Source organism: Alosa sapidissima, chromosome 24 (assembly GCF_018492685.1).
Source record: "Alosa sapidissima isolate fAloSap1 chromosome 24, fAloSap1.pri, whole genome shotgun sequence".
Taxonomy (NCBI): domain Eukaryota; kingdom Metazoa; phylum Chordata; class Actinopteri; order Clupeiformes; family Clupeidae; genus Alosa; species Alosa sapidissima.
The window spans coordinates 770,367-791,383 of NC_055980.1; the positions used below are offsets into that span (position 1 = coordinate 770,367).

The 21,017-nt window shown below is 39.3% G+C and overlaps 1 protein-coding gene across 4 annotated transcripts in view; it reads right to left on the reverse strand.

Annotated features, from left to right (window-relative positions):
* Positions 1 to 21,017, reverse strand: part of cpxm2 (carboxypeptidase X (M14 family), member 2) — a 250,882-nt gene that overhangs the window by 163,864 nt on the left and 66,001 nt on the right. The window lies entirely within an intron of this gene.

Genomic DNA, 21,017 nt, shown 5'->3' on the forward strand with positions numbered 1-21,017 from the left:
CGGCACAGTTAGCAGAAAGCGTCTGAGAACAGTTTGGTCTTAAGTCTAGATTTAAAACTGGCTACAGTTGGGGCCTTTTTAATGTCATCCGAAAGTTGGTTCCACAGCTGAGCCGCATAGCAGTTTAGCTGCTTCACCATGTTTAGTTCTAACTGTAGGTTTTACTAGCAGGTTTTTCACCTGGGACCTGAGAGGACGAGAAGGTGTGTAGTACTGCTGAAGCATGTCTGACAAGTATTTAGGTCCTGCTCCATTTACTGATTTATAAACAAGCAATAGTGCTTTAAAGTCAATTCTGTGACTTACTGGAAGCCAGTGCAAGGACTTAAGAATTGGAGTAATGTGGTCAGTTCTTTTAGTTTTTGTTAGAGTCCTAGCTGCTGCATTTTGTATCACCTGAAGCTGTTTAATAGTCTTTTTAGGAAGGCCTGTGAACAGTCCATTGCAGTAATCAACCCTGCTGGAGATAAATGCATGAATGAGTTTTTCTAAGTCATGTTTTGACATCAGCCCTCTGAGTTTGACAATATTTTTGAGGTGGTAAAAAGCTGATTTAGTTATCGCTTTCATGTGGCTGTTGAAATTTAGATCACTGTCAATTAATACACCAAGATTTTTAACAGTATCCTTTGCCTTCAACCCTTTTGTGTCAAGGAGAGTGGCAACCCTGAGTCTTTCCTCATTTTTACCAAATATAATTACTTCAGTTTTTTCTTTGTTCAGCTGAAGAAAATTTTGAGACATCCAGGTGTTGATTTGTTCTATACACTGACACATAGATTCAAGAGGACCATAGTTGTTTGGTGATAGAGCTAAGTAAATTTGTGTGTCATCTGCATAGCTATGATATGAAATCAAATTATTTTGAATGATTTGTCCAAGTGGGAGCATATAGAGGTTGAATAATAGTGGCCCCAAGATCGACCCCTGGGGAACACCACAGGTCAAGGACGTTGGTGTTGAGGTACAGTTTCCGATGGCAACAAAGAAGCTCCTTTCTTGTAGATATGATTTTAGCCAGCTGATAACTATGCCTGTAAATCCAACCCAGTGTTCTAGTCTGTGTAGTAAAATATTGTGATCAACAGTGTCAAATGCTGCACTAAGGTCCAGTAGCACTAGGACTGATGTTTTACCTGAATCTGTGTTGAGGCGTATGTCATTGGAAACTTTAATGAGAGCTGTTTCAGTGCTGTGATTTGCCCGAAAACCAGACTGAAAGTAATCAAAATACCCATTTGATGTTAGGAAGGTGGTTAATTGATTAAAGACTACTTTTTCAATAATTTTGCCAATAAAAGGTAGATTGGATATGGGCCTGTAATTGTTTAGCATGGAGGCATCCAGGTTATTCTTATTGAGAAGTGGCTTTACAACAGCTGTTTTCAGTGACTTAGGAAAAGTCAGTGATACATTTACAATTTGAAGGACATCCGCCGCTATGAAGTGAAAAACAGTTTTGAAGAAATTGGTAGGCAGAGTGTCTAAGACACATGTGGAAGGGCTGAGATTCTGTACCGTTTTTTCAAGTGTTTCGTAGTCTATCAAGCTGAACTCTGACATCAAGTTTAGTTTCCCTCTGTTTGTTGCTGGAAGTTCAGGTTGTTGAATTTGTAATTGAGCAGATATGTTGAGTCTGATTTTGTCAATTTTACCTTTAAAAAAAGATGAAAACTCATTGCATTTATTAGTTGAGAGAAGTTCAGGCGCTAATTGTAAGGGGGGATTTGTTAACTTATCAACAGTTGAAAATAGAATATGAGTGTTATTTGAACTTCTATTGATTATGTTAGAAAAGAAAGACTGTCTTGCTTTGCATATTTCAGAGTTATATGTGCGGAGCATCTCTTTATGGATTTCATAGTGGATCTGAAGTTTGTATTTACGCCATTTTCTTTCAGTCTTCCTACACTCTCTTTTTAGAAGTTTAACTGCTGGATTTTGCCTTCATGGTGCTTTCTGTTTGTCCTTAACTTTCTTGAATTGTAATGGGGCAATGTCATCCATAATGTAAGTCTTCAGAGTCTGACAGTTGACTTGACTTTAGTGAAAGTGCTTGCTCAAAGAGAGCACTTGTCTGATCATTTATGATTCTCCTTTTTACCATCATAGCTGTGTTTTGAGTGTGTGGGGACAGACACATCAAAGAACACGCAGAAATGATCAGATAAGGCCAGGTCTTTAACAGCTGTAGAGACATCGAGACCCTTTGTGATAACAAGGTCGAGGGTATGGCCGAGAGAGTGTGTTGGCCCCTGTACATGCTGTGTTAGGGAGAAAGTATCGATTAGTGCAATGAATTCCTTGGCATAATTGTTTTCAGGATTATCCACATGCAAGTTTAGATCCCCTGATATAATAAGACAGTCAAATTCTATGCAAACAACTGATAGCAGTTCACTTAGCTCTTCAAGAAAAACTTTAGCGGAATGTTTTGGAGGCCTGTAAATTGTCAGTAATAAAATCTGAGGAGAAGACTTAATGCATGCACACAGATATTAAAATGAAGTAAAGTCACCGAATGACGACTGATTGCACTGTCTTGAAAATTGTGGCTATCCCCCCACCTCTTTTATTTGCTCTGGTAGCACTCAAGAAACTGAAGTTTGGGGGAGCTGATTCGATGAGAGTAGCAACACTGTTTGCTTGATCTAACCATGTCTCAGTTAAAAGTAAAAAAATCAAGGTTGTGTGTGCAAATTAGATAATAAATTAAGAATGATTTGTTTGAAAGAGATCTGATATTTAGGAGTGCTAGTTTTGCTGTAAGTGTTGGGGAAATATGATCCATGGGGGAAATCTGAGGTTGATGTGGTACGGGTAGGAGATTGGACTGGTTTACCCTATAAGCTCGATGCATTTGTGTTCTATTTCTTGTCAATACAGGAATAGAGAATGTCATGGGCTTACTGGGTCCCGGCATGTTCTCAAAACTACTGTCAGTACCATTTATATTGCAGGGACCCTGAGAATATCATGCAATACAGTCATCATATAATTGTCCCCTCCTGCTGCCATCTGTATTTTCCACTGCACATTCCATGCTCTATGCCGGCTGAGAAAATGAACTAAGAGGTTGCTGCTGCTTAAGAGATCCTTCTAAACGGGGAGGGGGAGGACGAGGGGGTGGAGGTGCCCTTCGCTTCTTTGGTGCTAATGATCTTGGGCAAGTAAAACTCTGTATGGCTACTGGTAGCAGTCTCTCCATTCTTGCAGGGAACATCATGTGCTTGGGTGGGGATGGTGATGGGTATTCAGGGGATCCTGTGGAGTTTGAGTGGGTGGTGGGATGAAGGGGTGGGATGGTGATGGGAGATTAGGGGGGTTTGTGTGGCCTGGGGAGTTTGATTGGGTGGGGACGTGATTGGGTGTGGGTGGTGATGGGAAATCAAGGAGGTTGGGGTTGAAAATTGATCCAGAGTCTCCATCTGCCTGCTGAGGTTCTGGGAAGTTTGTTGCAGATGCTCCGCTTTCAGCATGTATTCCAGTAGTGTATTCCATGTTGTTGTGTCTTTGTGGTGACAAGGAGACGACAGAGGTGGGGAGGGGTATTGGTACTGGTGTTACAACATGACCCTTCCTTTCTGATATCCTCTCAGCAGCTTTGATAGGTGCTATCTCCTCATGCTCATCACATCCATTTGTTTGCTGAGATTCCAGGGAGTTTGACGCCAGTGATTGACTTTGAGTCATTTTAGCAGCACCCATCTTATCTTGTCCAGTGGACATGGCTTGGCATTGTTGAGCTGGTTGTTTATGTTTCTCCAAGGTCTGCATTTCAGTGGAGGCTAGCGGGTGGTTATCAGAGGGCCCCACAGCAGGGGAGGTTGGGCATATCTCTGTTTCAGCCTGTGCAGAGTGTTTTGGTTTAGCTGAGTTGTTGATGTCATCCGCTTGTTCCGTCTGTATGGCCACTGAGCGCTTATCAGAGGCTCGGCTCAAGGTTGGCAGAAAAAATGTTGGGTGCGGGAGAGAGAGGTGATAGTATTCGGTTAAGATCTTGGCCCCAGTCCAACTCAGCTCTGTGCTATTTGGTCTGAAGTATTCCCTGCGATTCCAAAAAAGGTTAAAATTGTCAATAAAATTCATCCCAACTGAAAAGCATATTTTTGCGAGCCAGGTGTTTAAACTGAATAGTCTGGAAAATACAAAGCTTCCCTCTGCTGGGAGTGGGCCACTGATGAAAATTTGTATTCCAAGCTCATATAGGGCCGAGAAAAGTTCCTTGAAATCTTCTTTGACATACAGCTGTTCTCTGTAGATGTCATTTGCTCCAACATGCACAATGATGCGCTTGATAGTTGCATATTTTGACACCAGTTCTGCAAGCTTGTTTTTTGTGTCAGACACTGAAGCATTTGGGAAACAACATACAATCATCCTTTCCCCATTTATATGTCTCACAGCAGAGTCGCCTAGAACGAGGGTTGTGGGATGAATAGGTGTCGAGTGCTGCTTCTTGTCTGTGCCCATCTTTCTATTGTTGTGGTTTGATCGCTGCCTGCTTTGGGTCTGTTCCCTGGGAAATTCCTCTCTCACGTCCCGGAGGCATTCAAATCTGTTCCATAGTGTTAGGGGCTGTGGGCTTCCCTTAGGACCACAAGCCCTGTAGTAGTTTGCTGATCTGTCTGTATTTCTGATACGAGGCCTGAAGTTAAAGGGGTGGTTCAGGATTTTGGACATAGGACCTCATTTCCAAGTAAGCAAGTGTGATATTTATCAGTGGAGACCGTTTTCAACATGTTTCATCCAGTCGTTCTAATTGCAGAGTTCGCAGGTGCTAGGCTAGCGCAAGTCAACGGTATGTGCTAGCCTGCCACTAAAAACAGTCTTACCTACTCCAAAGGACACTCGAGGCAAATTCCAGACAATCGATGTAAATGTCTGTGTTGATAGAATAGTGTAAGAAATACAACTACCCTCGCATCGCGTTGCAATAGTTATACTTTGTTCCCTGAAGTTGGTAGTAGTCATTTTGCATCTCAGCGGCGGACTGATATTACCAAGGCTACTACTAGGTATCCCCATTGGAGTGCGCTTTACTGTTTACTTTTTGGCGCAGTACTACTAACTGGAGCAAGTATAATTCCGCCGCTGCTAAGACACTAGTCCCTCAAAATGTAATGCGATCGTTGAAATGCAAGGATAGAATAATGTTAGAAATAAAACTATCAATACAGACATTTACATCGATAGTCTGGCGTTATAATTTATTTGCCTTGGGTGTACTTTGGAGTGGGTAAGACTGTTTTTAGTGGCAGGCTAGCACATACCGTTGACTTGCGCTAGCCTAGCACCTGCGAACTCTGCAATTAGAACGACTGGATGAAACGTGTTGAAAACGGTCTCCACTGATAAATATCACACTTGCTTACTTGGAAATGAGGTCCTATGTCCAAAATCCTGAACCACCCCTTTAACATCTGAATTTACTGGTGTTGAGGTAATTACAGTTCTTGTATTACGTTTTTTGTTTTTTGGTCTGGCACCTTGCCTGTGCCAAGGCTCTGTACTCACATTTCCCTTTGTGAGGTCGATGCATTCATCTGCTCTATTAGCAGTGATATTACACTGCTGGGTTACATTCTCTGCATTTCCAGTAGTTGCTGTACTCACTTCATGAGATGCCTCTCGTAGTTCATCTGTCGTTGATGGAAGGGCATGCATCTTTGATTCCAAAGTAGAAATCTTCTGTTCTAGCTCAGTACATTTTCGGCATGATCTCCTGGGTCTCTGGTCGGAGGAGCGCATTTTGTTTTAATCCAACTTCAAGGTGAATTGCCGTTCAGTTTTTGCTCGTTGACTTGGCTGGCTCATTTAAAGTAAAAAACTAACCACTAAAGTTTCAGATTTAAATGTACTGGTTTCACTGTTTTTGCTAAACTAGCTTGTAAATGAAATAAAAGAATGAGAAAGAGTGGAAATTGCTAAAAGGATAGGTGAAGCAGGAGCAGTGTGAAATGCGTCCTACTCGCTTGAGTAGGACGCATTGAGTAGGAGAGAGCTTGAGTAGGAGAGAGAGAAACAAGGGCGAGAAAAAAAACTCCCCTAGAATTGGAGATACCTATAGGAAGAAACTTCGAGCAGATCCACGACTCAAGGGCCTGACCCATCTGCCTAGGGTCAGTTACAGGGCAGTAAGGTCTGTATACATGATAAATGAATTGGTTAGTAAGGTGTAGAGCAGGGGTCTCAAACTCTCGGCCCGCACCCGGCCCAATTCCAGCCCGCGACCTAATGTCAAAATATTAATGTAATTCAGCCCTTGAGGGTATTTTTAATTGCGACAAACAACAACACTGATTAAAATAGACCAATAGATCCAAGTACAGTGACAAATACCATTTGTACTCTCCTCCACTAGTTGCTAGACATCCAGAGCTTCGATTCAAGCCCAAATTCGCTGCACAAAGTTTTCAGGAAATAGCCTACTCGTATTACAGGCGAGAAACACGAAGACGTGCATTTGTTTGTAATGACGCAGAAGCAATGCAGGCCATAATTTTGCACAAATTGAAGCAGAAATAGGCCGACATCAAATGTTGAAAAAACGTTCACGTGTGATGAAGTCTTGGGTAGGCTATGTTATTCACCTATTCTGATTCTGAAGGAGAATATCTGCCTTTTGGAGATTATGATCGACTATTGACAGTGATAGTCACGGTGCGTCTACGAACGGAGGTGCGTCTTTGCACATACGACGGTGTCCAGTAATACCATGCTTATTTCGACCCTCTTCCCAACATAGCTGTAGGTGGCAGTGGTAATCGTGATGATGGTGTCCGTAATGCACATGGTACAGACAGCAGGGGTAATAAAAATAGGGCTCTGAAGAACTACAAAGTCACCCACGATAGGAACTGATTTGACCAGGCTACTTTATTGTAGGCCTAATAACGGTTTGTGGTTATAGGCTAGTAATAGTTCACTATTGTTGGTTTACATCTTAGGCCTACTGTTTTCCTGTTAATTTGTTATATGGGTAATATGACAAAAAAGAAAGTAAAGCTGCTGAAATATATTCAACATTCAGTATTTACTGAAAGGTGCATAATTTGAGGTGCTTGCCATCCAGTGGCAAATTAGATGGGTACATTTACCCCCTTCATAAACTTTTGTTTATACTCAAAGATTTTTATATTTCCAGGACTTTATCTCTGACCACTTTCAAACCTTTTGAAATTTTGATGTCAAAATCCAATGGTGTTGTTTTCTTGGCGACTAAAGTTTGCCATGCAGGTTAAATAAGTTATGATAGGAAAATATTTTTATTTGGTGTGAAACACACACATACCTGTTTTTATGCTTTTTATTACAGTGCATGAAAATGCACTGTTCTGTTATCCGAAGTCTTCTTCTTATTATTATTATTATTACAGTGCATGAAAATGCACTGTACTGTTCTTCCTAGGCAACAACTTCTTCTTATTACAGTGCATGAAAATGCACTGTACTGTTCTTCCTAGGCAACTTATTATTATTCCGCTTGTTAGCATGCTAGTTAGCATAGTTAACATAACTACTAAAAATGATTAGCTAGGTTAGCTAAGTCACATGGTTAACATAGTTAACATTTTAACATTGTTAACATGCTAGTTAGCATAGTAACTTGGTTAGCATTATTATCTTTGTAAACATATTTGCAAACATTAGAGCCATTCCAACTGTCAGTTATCGTCAACCATCTACCAAATTTAACCATTTAAAGTATCCACCTATTTAACTGTTCAGCTTAACGTAGAAACTTCATTCAAACTTTGTCACGTAGATCTTACTTAGGACACCCGGGCAATGTATTTTTCATCTTTGTAACTTTTATACTTTTTAAACTATTAATTAAAAACTACTCAAAATTTCCCCATAGACTTAACATTGGCTGATATCACAATAGAGCCGTTAAGCAATTAGAATCCTATGCCAGGTGTTCCGGCCACCTGGATCAACTGCCAGTCTCAGGCTTTAAGCATACAAACTGGCCATATTAAGACTACACATCCTGTTCAACTGCTTCCTCTGCCAAAAACTGGTTCAAAATAAAAGTCCTCACTACAATATTTCACTGTTAAACAATTTAACCCTTTAAACTACTGAACTTTTTAACTGTTCAGCCATTGTAACTGTTACTTGTCATCAACTATGACTCCTACCCACTGTAGCTAGTTAGCATGGTTAGCATGTTAGCATTCCTAACATTGTTAGCATTTTTAACAAAACTGCTAAAAATGATTAGCTAAGTTAGCTAAGTAACATGGTTAACATAGTTAGCATGCTAACATGTTAGCATGCTAGTTAGAAAAGTTAACATAACTGCTAAAAATGATTAGCTAGGTTAGCTAAGTAACATGGTTAGCATAGTTAGCACACTAACATGTTAGCATAGTTAGCATAACTGCTAAAAATGATTAGCTAAGATAGCTAAGTCACATGGTTAGCATAGGTAGCATGCTAGTTAGCATAGTTAGCATAACTACTAAAAATGATTAGCTAGGTTAGCTAAGTCTTATGGTTAGCATAGTTAACATTTTAACATTGTTAACATGCTAGTTAGCATAGTAACTTGGTTAGCATTATTATCTTTGTAAACATATTTGCAAACATTAGAGCCATTCCAACTGTCAGTTATCGTCAACTATCTACCTAAATAATGTAACCATTTAAACTATCCACCTATTTAACTGTTCAGTCATTCCAACTATATTAAACCTCATCTACTTAGCAACCAATATAGTTTGTTTTTACTCTGTATGATATTTTACATCATATTTTTGCGTTTTCATGCACTGTATTTCCTTCAGGAAATGCTTTTCTAGTTATTATTATAGTGCATGAAAATGCACTGTACTGTTCTTCCAAGGCATTTTATTACAGTACATGAAAATGCACTGTACTGTTCTTCCTAGGCAACTTCTTCTACTTCTTCTTATTATTCTTCCTAGGCTTCTTCTTATTACAGTGCATGAAAATGCACTGTACTGTTCTTCCTAGGCAACTTCTTCTACTTCTTCTTATTACAGTGCATGAAAATGCACTGTACTGTTCTTCCTAGGCAACTTCAACAACTTCTTCTTCTTATTATTATTCCGCTTACCACTTTTTCCGTACGCAATTTCTCTTGAACAGTTTAACTTAGAAACTTCATTCAAACTTTGTAACGTAGGTCTTCAAACAGATCGGGTTGGTATGACTTTTCAACTTTGAAACTTTTATACTTTTTAAACTATTAAAGAAAAACTTTTTAAAAATCCCCATAGACTTAACATTGCCGATTGTGACATCATAATACGGCCGTTAAGCAATTAGAATCCTATGGCAGGTGTTCAGGCCACCTGGATCAACTGCCAGTCTCAGGCTTTAAGCATACAAACTGGCCCTATTAAGACTACACATCCTGTTCAACTGCTTCCTCTGCCAAAAACTGTTTCAAAATAAAAGTCCTCACTACAACATTTCACTGTTAATTCACAATTTAACCCTTTAAACTACTGAACTTCAGCCATTGTAACTGTTACTTGTCATCAACTATGACTCCTACCCACTGTAGCTAGTTAGCATGGTTAGTTAGCATAACTGCTAAAAAGGATTAGCTAGGTTAGCTAAGTCACATGGTTAGCATAGTTAACATTGTTAGCATAACTGCTAAAAATGAATAGCTAAGTCACATGGTTAGCATGGTAACATTCTTAGTATTTTAGCATAACTGCTATAAATTATTAGCTAAGTTAGCTAAGTCACATAGTTAAGATTGTTAACATAGTTGACAGCATTAGCATTATTAACATTTAAAAAAAACTGCTAGAAAACATTAGCTAAATTAACTAAGTTAAGTAACTTGGTTAGCGTTATTATCTTTGTTAACATAGTTAGCATAACTACAAGCAAACATTAGAGCCATTCCAACTGTTTGTTTTAATACAGCAGAATGATACTCAGAATACACTAATGAACACTTAACAACCAATGTAAGCTTGAAGTAAAAAAAACACTGTTGTGTGTGTATATATATACAGAACTTGATAATGCCAATCATATTATCCTAAGACAGATCTATTTATCAGTGGTAATTCTGAAATGGCAGCAAGAGCTAGAGGTCTCAGTTAATTGTAATAAATAGGTCAATTTTGATGGTGATATAGACTGAAGAACAAGATTCAGCCCTTCAGATGATCAGTTTTAGACAGAACTAAGAATCTTAATTTTCACACAGCACAGCTCAGGTCTAAAAACAGAGTTTGTAAAAACAAACTATATTGGTTGCTTAGTAGATGAGGTTTAATATAGTTGGAATGACTGAACAGTTAAATAGATAGTGTAAGGTAGATAGTGTAAGGTTAAATTTAGGTAGATAGTTGACGATAACTGACAGTTGGAATGGCTCTAATGTTTTCTAGCAGTTATGCTAACTATGTTAACAAATATAATAATGCTAACCAAGTTATTTAACTTAGTTAATTTACCTAATGTTTTTTTTTTAAATGTTAATAATGGTAATGCTGTTAACTATGTTAACAATGCTAACTATCTAACTTAGCTAATAATTTATAACAGTTATGCTAAAATACTAAGAATGCTAACATGTTAACCATGTGACTTAGCTTTTCATTTTTAGCAGTTATACTAACAATGCTAACTATGCTAACCATATTACTTAGCTAACTTAGCTAATGTTTTCTAATAGTTTAGTCAAAACTATAATGATAATTATGCTAACAATGCTAATTAGCATGCTAACAATGTTAACTATACTAACCATGTGACTTAGCTAACTTAGCTTATCATTTTTAGTAGTTATGCTAACAATGCTAACTATGTTAACCATGTGACTTAGCTAACCTAGCTAATCATTTTTAGCAGTTTTGCTAACTATGCTAACTAGCATGCTAACCTAGCTAATCATTTTTAGTAACTATGCTAGCCATGTGACTTAGCTAACCTAGCTAATCATTTTTAGTAGTTATGCTAACTATGCTAACTAGCATGCTAACAATGTTAACATGCTAACTATGCTAACCATATGACTTAGCTAACCTAGCTAATTATTTTTAGCAGTTTTGTTAAAAATGCTAACATGCTAACATGCTAACTAGCTACAGTGGTTAGGAGTCATAGTTGATGACAAGTGTTGACATAGTTGATGACAAGTTAAAAGTTGCTGATAGACAGCTAGTTTAATAGATAGTTTAATCATAGTTTAACAGTAGACTGTAATGCAATTCCAAGGAATTACCAGTGCATGAAAATGCTTAAGTTGTGATGTAAAATATCATGTATAGTTAAAACAGATAATACAGAGATGGTTACTACGGTGATGCTAGGATAGACATGGTGGTTGCATAGCTTAATAAAAGTTGATAGTTTAAAAGTAGACTGTTTAAAAGCTGAATGTAGATAGTTTAAAAGTTGTTGATAGACAGTAGATAGTTTAAAAGTTGTTGATAGACAGCTAGTTTAATAGATAGTTTAAAAGTTGTTGACAGACTGGAAGTTTAATGAATGTTGATATTCAAATAGTTTAATGGCTGTATATAGGTAGATATTTGACGATAACTGAAAGTTGGAATGGCTCTGATGTTTGCTAGCAGTTATGCTAAGATTTTTAACTATGCTAACCATGCTACTTGGCTAATGTTTTATAGCAGTGCTAGAAATGCTAACATGTTACTTAGCTAACATTTTCTAGCAGTTTTGATAAACATGCTAACTATGCTAGCAATGCTAACCATGCTACTTAGCTAACTTAACTAACGTTTTCTAGCAGTTTTGCTAAACATGCTAACTATGCTAGCAATGCTAACTATGTTAACCATGTGACTTAGCTAACCTAGCTAATCATTTTTAATAGTTATGCTAACTATGCTAATTAGCATGCTAACTATGCTAGCCATGTGACTTAGCTAACCTAGCTAATCATTTTTAGTAGTTATGCTAACTATGCTAACTAGCATGCTAACATGCTAACCATGTGACTTAGCTAACCTAGCTAATCATTTTTAACAGTTTTATTAAAAATGCTAACATGCTAACTATGCTAACTAGCTACAGTGGTTAGGAGTCATAGTTGATGACAAGTGTTGACATAGTTGATGACAAGTTAAAAGTTGTTGATAGACAGCTAGTTTAATAGATAGTTTAATCATAGTTTAAAAGTAGACTGTTTAAAAGTTGAATGTAAAAAGTTCAGTAGTTTAATGGGTTACATTGTTTAACAGTGGATTATTGTAGTGAGGACTTTTATTTTGAAACAGTTTTGGGCAGAGGCTGCAGGTGGCCTGAACACCTGCCATAGGATTCTAATTGCTTAACGGCCGTATTATGATGTCACAATCGGCTATGTTAAGTCTATGGGGATTTTTAAAAAGTTTTTCTTTAATAGTTTAAAAAGTATAAAAGTTTCAAAGTTGAAAAGACATAGGAGCTTGGTCCGTTTGAATACCTACGTTACAAAGTTTGAATGAAGTTTCTAAGTTAAACTGTTCAAGAGAAATAGCGTACGGAAAAAGTGGTAAGCGGAATAATAATAATAAGAAGTTGTTGAAGTTGCCTAGGAAGAACAGTACAGTGCATTTTCATGCACTGTAATAAGAAGAACAGTGATAATAGTCCATTGCATTTACATGCAATGCAATAAGAAGAAGAACAGCGATAACAGTCCATTGCATTTACATGCAATGCAATAAATGTCCTCACTACAATAATTCACTATTAAATAATTAACTAAGTAAGTAACTATTTAAACTACTCAACTATTTAACTGTTCAGCCATTTCAACTGTCAGTTGTTATCAACTATGACTTCTGCCAACTGTTATCAAATAAAAGTTTGTTTTGCATTTTATGTTAATATACAGTATTTTCATGCACTGGTAATTTCCTCGAAATTACATTTTCTAGTTTATTTTTATAATTTGTATTAATATTTATTTTATCATTATTTTATTTATAAGATAAGGTTGCTAGCACAGGAAAGAGATAAAAAGACTTGCACTTTCTGTTTGCAGGTTTGTGTAGTATTTAAAAAAAACATTGCATTTTCAGAAATAGCCGTTCTTTTTTTGTATTAATCTTTAACACTGACGTGGCTGTCCAATCAGATGACGTTGGCTGTTTTTTTACACTGATCACTAAATTTATCATAACTTTTGAAAGGTTAAGGATATTCCATTTCAGTTTTTTTTTGTTAAATAGCCCACAACTTGCTGAACAAGTCATACACTATATTTTTCTCTATCCTGTAGAGAAATATGATAAAAATCCATTTTTATGTGAATTAAATAAAATTTTGACCAATTTTGGACATACATTTGGAGAGGATTTCATTACTATATCTGTTCATTACTATATCAACATTACTATATTTACATCATTTTATAGAACTAATCCTTCTGATTACAATGATATGTATATCCCATTTATGGTATATACTCAAGAAATAAGGTTTTTTGTGTGAGGTCATTCAGCACCAAAAATGGAATGTTCGGCACGGGCACGAAAGGGTGAATACAAAAGTAGTTTGTGTTTGGGTATTACATACACCCACCAAATTTGGTGTGTGTATTTAAAACTATATGCCAACCACAAGTCACAGTGACATAAGGGGGCGCTATGGACTTCCTAGGCCAAGCCCAGTGCCAAGGCTCTTCCCCTGTGTATTCACAGTACTGCTTGATGTGTGTGCCAAATTTCATGCGTTTTTACCCAAGGGAAGCACCTCTGGGAAGCATCTCTTTTGGCATCACAATTCATCACATTTTTGTCTGCACAAAATCCCAAATACCTCACTTCCTGTTGGCTAATGCATTGTACATACAAAAGTTGTTCATCTTAAGGAGATACACGCACCTACCAAATTTGGTGTGTCTAGCTAAAAGTATATGCCAACCACTGGATCAATCACCTAAGGGGGGCGCTACCGAGTCCCTGGGCCACGCCTGGGGCCAAGCCTTTGTGCCTGTGTAGCCATTGTGATTCCAGATGTGTGTGCCATATTCCAAGACTTTTCGACCATGTGAACCACATCAACAATAGCAAAAAAGTGAACAAATAATAATAATCCTTACAAAAACAATAGTGCCTTGCGCCCTTCGGTGCTCAGGCCCTAACTACATTTTTTATCTTAATATGCAGGCTCGGACTGGTAATCTGTACAACCGGGCAAATGCCCGGTGGGCCGGTCCACATGTGGGCCGGTGACCTCCGGGATTTTTTTTTTTTTTAAAGTTATTTAGCCTATTTGCGGCCAGTCGTACGTAGGCCTAGGCCTAGCCTATAAATGCAGTTGCATCCATTTGGCTTGGGGGGTGACAGGTCAATCATTTTGGCCTCTTCATGACAGGTTCAGTGTGTGTTACGATCGCGCCCCCCTGCCCCACCCCTCAAGTGGATTTGTCCAAGCAGCCGCTAGTTCGAGTGCATGGTAGCCTAGGCTGTGTAAGTGCCCTCCGCTGGCTAGTCAGTGTTCACATTATCGCAGTTTAACCGTAAACAGAAATCAGAGGTCTAGTTTTATTCCATAAATATATTGTTTTTATAGACGTTAGTTGCACGCGCTACCAAGAGCTTCCATTTACTGCACCATGTAGGCTATAGTGCGGTTCTGTCAACATAAAAAAAACTACGGGTAGCCTACAATTTTCGCACAACTTGGTGGAAAAGTGTAGCACAGGTTAAAGAAAACCCATTCATTTTTGGAGCTGATCCTACTCAAAAGGAACTTCAAAGTATTTCCCATAGTAGGCCTAGCCTTTTAGCTCACAACAACAGTGAAAGTGAAACTTGGAAAGTGGTCTCTCCACCGAGTGTTACATTAGATGCACAATCAATTGCGAGTCGATGCAGGTAGAAAGTAGGCTATCAACTGGTAGGTTAGTAACGAACGGTTTAGTATACACTTGTGGTGATAGCCTACAGTTAATGTGAATCGTGTACTATAACCAAAGTAAAGGAGAAGATTTGCACCAAATAAAGGCTGTGTTTGTGTTTCTACAACAGGTTGGCACAAAACGTCATTTCTGTCAACTATGACGATGTCCATGTTCAGTAGACTATATTTTTCATTTAGTCAAGCAGTGACATGTGGTTTAATGCATGGTTCTCAAAGTGGGGTTTGCAGCACATTGTCAGGGGGTCCCTGACAAAGTTTGCTACAAAATATGAAATTGTCTTATATGGCGAAAAATGCTACAGTATCAGTATTTGCCCAGTTGATCTGCCGATACAATACATCAAAACACTTTACTATTAATTAACCGCCAACAAAATGAAAGTTATGTGAAGCAAACACTATGTGTTCAATACAATAGGCCTACATTTGACAAAGAAACAACAATCCTTTACAGTAAAAAAAATCCTACATACTGTCAAAATTAGCTAACATGACTATTGTGGTATTGGCACTCTATGTTTTTAAAATCCATATAACATAAGCATTTAACAGAAAAAAAAGCTATACAGCTACATGATTAACTTAAGTTTTATGTGTTGCGATTTTGAGGGGTCCTTGGAGAATTTTCCACTCCATGAGGGGTCTCCGGCCCACAAAAGTTTGAGAACCCCTGGTTTAATGCATGGGGTAACAGGACGTGAGAAGATAAGCCTGTCTTTAGTAGCCTATCCCTGAATCCTGTCCCTCTCAAATCACTTTAAAGAGAGAGACCCCCGGACCCACGTGTTATTGTGATTAGGAATAGGTCCAAATCTAAATGTTTGGGTTCAGTTTATGAAGTGTTGCTACAGCATAATACTGTGTGTTTGTTATTTTTATTGATTTATTTTTATATATTTATTTATTTTTATTTTTTTTTGGGGGGGGGGGCGTCGGTCCAGTGGTGGGCCGATCCAGGAGAAAATTGCCAGGGCCGAATTTTGCTCCCAGTCCGACCCTGTTAATATGAGATTATAACACTTAGTAAGATATCACTTTTTGCAGTGCACAAACTGCAGCACTGCAAATAAAATTAATCTAAACATGTTTTCATGATGAGATGTCTTAAAATAAGTCAAACTCTTATTAAACTAAGTCAAATGATTTTATGAGAAAGTGCTAGGTACTTTTCTTTTGAAAATAATACCAACTACATCATGTTTTGATCTTGATATCAGATTAATAACACTTGGTTAGATTTTGTTAGATGAACAGGGTTTTTTTTTTCAGTGCAAACACTGAAAATTGATTATTTCTTTTCCCAGTTCAAAGAAGGGAAGAGTCTGTTTCTTGTTCCCTAAAGTATCTGGATAGATGTTTTAGTTTAACAGTATGTGTGTGTGTGTGTGGGTGCGTGCGTGCATGCGCGTTTGCGTGTGCATGAAGACATGCTGAAGTCATTACATTTCTGAACTGAGGCCAATATCTTGGGCCCTGACACTGCACACCAAATTCTGTTTCTCATCCAGACCTTACAGGAAATACCATTTAAAGGAAATACCATTCCTGGCAGATGGTAATGCTGTGTGTGTGTTAGCTATAGTGGTTGGTATATTACAACTAGAGGAGTATATAATATCTATATATATAGCAGTACATGCTATAACCACCATGGTGGTAAAGAAAATAAAAACACAGTTCCTAAATCTTCTCCATCCCATACTCCTGCAACTCTTTGTAAATCTCAAGTGTTACACCCCCCCACCCCACCCCACCCCCATGGTTACTCAATGATTGTTTAACAATGCTAGACAACATTATATAGTTTCTGTGTGTGTGTGTGCGTGTGTGTGTGTGCGAAATGCAAAACAATAATCATGTAATAAAACATGCAACTATTAACTATTGAAATTCAACGATTAATCATGATTAAGAAAAAAATGTAATCATTTGACAGCCCTAAATAAAAGTTATCATAACTATACTTGGAAGGACAAACCAAGGAAAACATAAGCAGCATTATTTCATATAAACAGTACAACGGGAGTGAGACAAATAGCACAATCACTGACAAGTACAACACTCGTAATTTGACTACTCCTCTCAAAGATCGGAAACAGGCTGTGTCCGAAACGGAGGCTAGCTGTCTGATGCATCACTACCTTCAACTGTCTAAGGCCGGCTGCGTTGTGGCGTTTGTATGTCTTTCAACACTAGAAACCTGTCAGACGCTGCGCTGCGGCGGCCACGGACACGCCACGCTGACACACTCACGCCACGCAGGCAGTCTGCAGGAGCCCTAACAAGTCACTTGCCGTAGCATGCATCTAGGTAGCAGCTATGAACATTGTTTCGGACAGCTTTGCAAGATCGCAACACAGGCTGTGGCCAGGATACCAACAGCTGACTTTAATCAATGGAAGTTGTAGCAGAGACATATTCTACAGAATCTTTGGTTGAAGGCTGCCTTCAAAATTTGTCAAAACAAATGTATCTTAGAGGGCAGCATTTTATAGAAATATTCGATTTGGACATGTCTCGTAGTTAGTGAATAACTACACACAAACAATCGCTACAGGACTCACACAGAACTTTTTCCCTCATTAACACAACAAAAAAAGAACACACAACAACATAATTTGACTTTTTGAAGCGATGCACAGATCTGGCTGAATGTAATGCCTGTTTACAATACAAACATGCATCATGTTCAGCCAGATCTGTGCAATGTTGCAAGATCTGGCTGTACACTTGGGCACCACCCTTATGCAGGAAGGTGTCTGTGGAAACCACTCTCCGGCAGGTCACCTATCCCCAGGGGCACAGAAGTGCTCAATGAGTTTAGGGAGCGTCAAAATGACATCTCTGTCCAACACTGTTTTTCCATTGTCAACCACTTTTTTGCCTGTCCCACAAGGTCGGGGAAACAATGGCAGTTCAGCAATGTCTGAAATATGGAGCAGAACAACAAGGCTACTTACAATGCATAACTGTTTTCACATAACTGTTTTAGAGACATGTGACGACCAAGGCTCATACCAGTCGGGAGCAGGGAGACTAAGGAAATGGTGTTGCACTGGAACTGGACCTGCCGTAGCCTCAGGCTTTGACTGACCACACAGGAGATCAGGAGCAGAGCTGAGGAGAGCGAGCGCTGTCTGCTTCCACTGTGGGTCCATCATCCAGGAGGGGAAATTGTCATGACTGGGAGTGAAGAGGGGCTGGCGTGGATTCACTCATGTGGGTTGAACATTGGCATGGGTGAGTTCTCAGCATTGTACTCACTATAGGTTGTGTGGCTGGCTGTAAAGGGGACCCGTCCAGTGGCATACAAGAACGTGTAGTGAAGAAGGGGTGGAAAGCCAGCCGGAGAGTGAGAGGGTCTCAGCTGAAATTGTTGCAAATTGGATGCGGACCGATAGACCATAACGCAAAGGGACAGAGTCCGAGTTTCAATCGCTGTGCAGTGTTGGCAGTGATCTGGCGAGCAGAGAGCTGCCTTAGCATGAGGCATATTATGCACAGGTCATGTCTGGGATGGCTATGGAACATGGGGGCGGGCATCTACGGTAGTCCGCCACCATTGGAGGGATTCTACTATATGTTGCTCGCTCGATGGGTTGGAGGCTTCATTCTTGAGTATTGGTTCCAAAGAGCTTTGCACTTTCAAGTCATATTGTTGCATAGCCTATTGCAATTCAGCGAAATTCTTATGCCACAGTTGCAGTAGTGCAAGGATAAAAGGGGTAATTAAGCACAGGGTGACAGTAATAAAGGGAGTTGAAGTAGGAGTGGGTTGTTTTTCCCACTACGAGTGTTCATGTAGCCTGAAGATCACCAAAACTTTAATTTTACCACTTAAGGAACATTTCAAATATAAGGAAGTGCTTATCCTTACCAGAGGCTGAAAAATGAATCCACGCTTTTGTCACTTCGAGGATAGACTATTGCAATGCTCTATAAGCTAGCTGCAATAATACCTGTCTAAAGAGCGTACATCTTTTTGAACTTTCTGACACTAAATAGGATTCATGCATTATCATACTGGATATGTAACCATCCCACCTCTTTGTAACATATACCTCAAGTGGCTTTAAGCACCATGTTCTATTCTGTACACCTGACAAACTTTTCATTTATCATTTATACAGCCCTTACTGCCCTGTAACTGACCCTAGGCAGATTCAGTCAGGCCCTTGAGGTTTCTTCCTATATTCTTCCCATCTCCAATTCTAGGGAGTTTTTCCTCGCCCCTGTTACTCATGGGCTCTCTCTGAATGTTTTACCACTCTGGTAATGAGACATGAGACATGTGTAATGTTCTCCGTGTAATGTAAGGTCACACCACTAAAATGGTAGGCTGAGCAACAAATTGTCTCAACCCTCAACAATTAATCCAATAGACAAAGTTACAAGGAACAAAGTAATACTTTCTCACAGATTCTGCATACAGAACATGTTGCCAGGCTGGCCTTGTATACATCACAAACATCAAATGTCTCCCCAAAAAAACATTCACTCAATCAGACCTTTCTCCCTCGCTGTCATCAGTATCCTCCACTAAAAGTGTAGCCATCTTCAAATTTTTATTTGCACCAACTTCACCATCACTACTGCAATGGCAGTAGGTGGTGCATGGTACAGTAGTCCATCTGACTGACAGCAGCAAGAGGCCCTGAAGCATGCTGGCACTGCCTGGCATCCACAAACAACAAAATGTAGACCTGTTTTGGGTACAATGTCAGTGTTGCCATGAACAGGCACAGGAATTCCATCCTCTATATTTTCCAGCCAAACAGGGATACATTATCAGTACACACGGGAGGTGTTTTTTTTTTGTCAGCAGCTCTCCACAAAAAGACTTGCAGCCATGCATGCTTGATGTGTTCTGCTGCATATTCTCTTGTTGGAGGAAGACTCTTTATTTTAGGAGGGTCTCTTTTCTTGGTGAATAGCATGTATCTCAAGTTACTGAGGCTTTCAACAGTCTTTCCATAGTAGAGACAAGAAAGGAAATCCATTCCTGCCTTCATGCTCATCAGCTTCTACATCTGTAAAATTCTTCATATCAAGATTCCTCTTGAGCATCAAATTGATTGCTGAGGTTTTCCCTTTGCCATATGGATATGACACTGTCACAACCAGACAATACATGAACAGCCAACAAATCAAACATTTGTCTCCTAATTTTGCAGCCATAGCATTAATGTCAATTACTTTGGGCATCCAAGGCCTACTGGTTAGGGAATCGAACTTGTGACTGAAGGGTGGCCAGTTCGATCCCCGACTGGTGGGAAAAATGTGGGTGGGGTGACTTAACAGCGCTCTCCCACATCCATATCCACGGATGAGGTGCCCTTGAGCCCTGCTCCCCCGGGCGCTGGATCAAGGGCTGCCCACTGCTCCGGGTTAGAATGTGTACTCCTAGTGTGCTCACTGCTCTAGGGTGTGTGTGTGTATGAATGGGTGTACACTGTGTGTGTGGGTGTGTTGTACACTACCCCCGAATGGGTAAAATGCAGAGCACAAATTCCTTGTATCAGTGGGGTCAGCCCTATGTTCCCACATTTCTAGGGTTAGGGGTAGGCCTGAGGTGTGGGTTAGGGTTAGGGAACATAGGGCTGTGGGAACATAGGCATGCTCCCGTACTGGTATATGTAAGTATACTTGGCCAATAAACCTGATATGGGGCAGCCGTGGCCTACTGGTTAGGGATTAGTTTGGATTTTGGGCTTGAAACTGAAGGGTTACCGGTTCTATCCCCGACCGGGAGAAATGTCCCATGCCCACAACCACGGTTGAAGTGCCCTTGAGCAAGGCACCTGACCCCTCACTGCTCCCCGAGCGCCACTGTAGCAAGTTAACTCACTGCTCCGGGTTAGCATGTGCTTCACCTCACTGTGTGTTCACTAATTCACGGATTTGTTGTTGTAATTCCAAATGATACATGTCGTTCCTTGCAATACTGGAAGAAATAATTTTCTTGATTCTGTCCTCTCCTCCTGTAATCAACTTTGCAGTTTTCTCTGTAATTAAGGGGGCAAATACAAGGACTAATATAGTTAATGTGCTGACTAACTGGCAAGTATTAAAAAAATATTAGGATGAAAAATATTTTTGTCTGCAATTCTGTGGGGAAATCCAAGGAAAGTTATACGGTA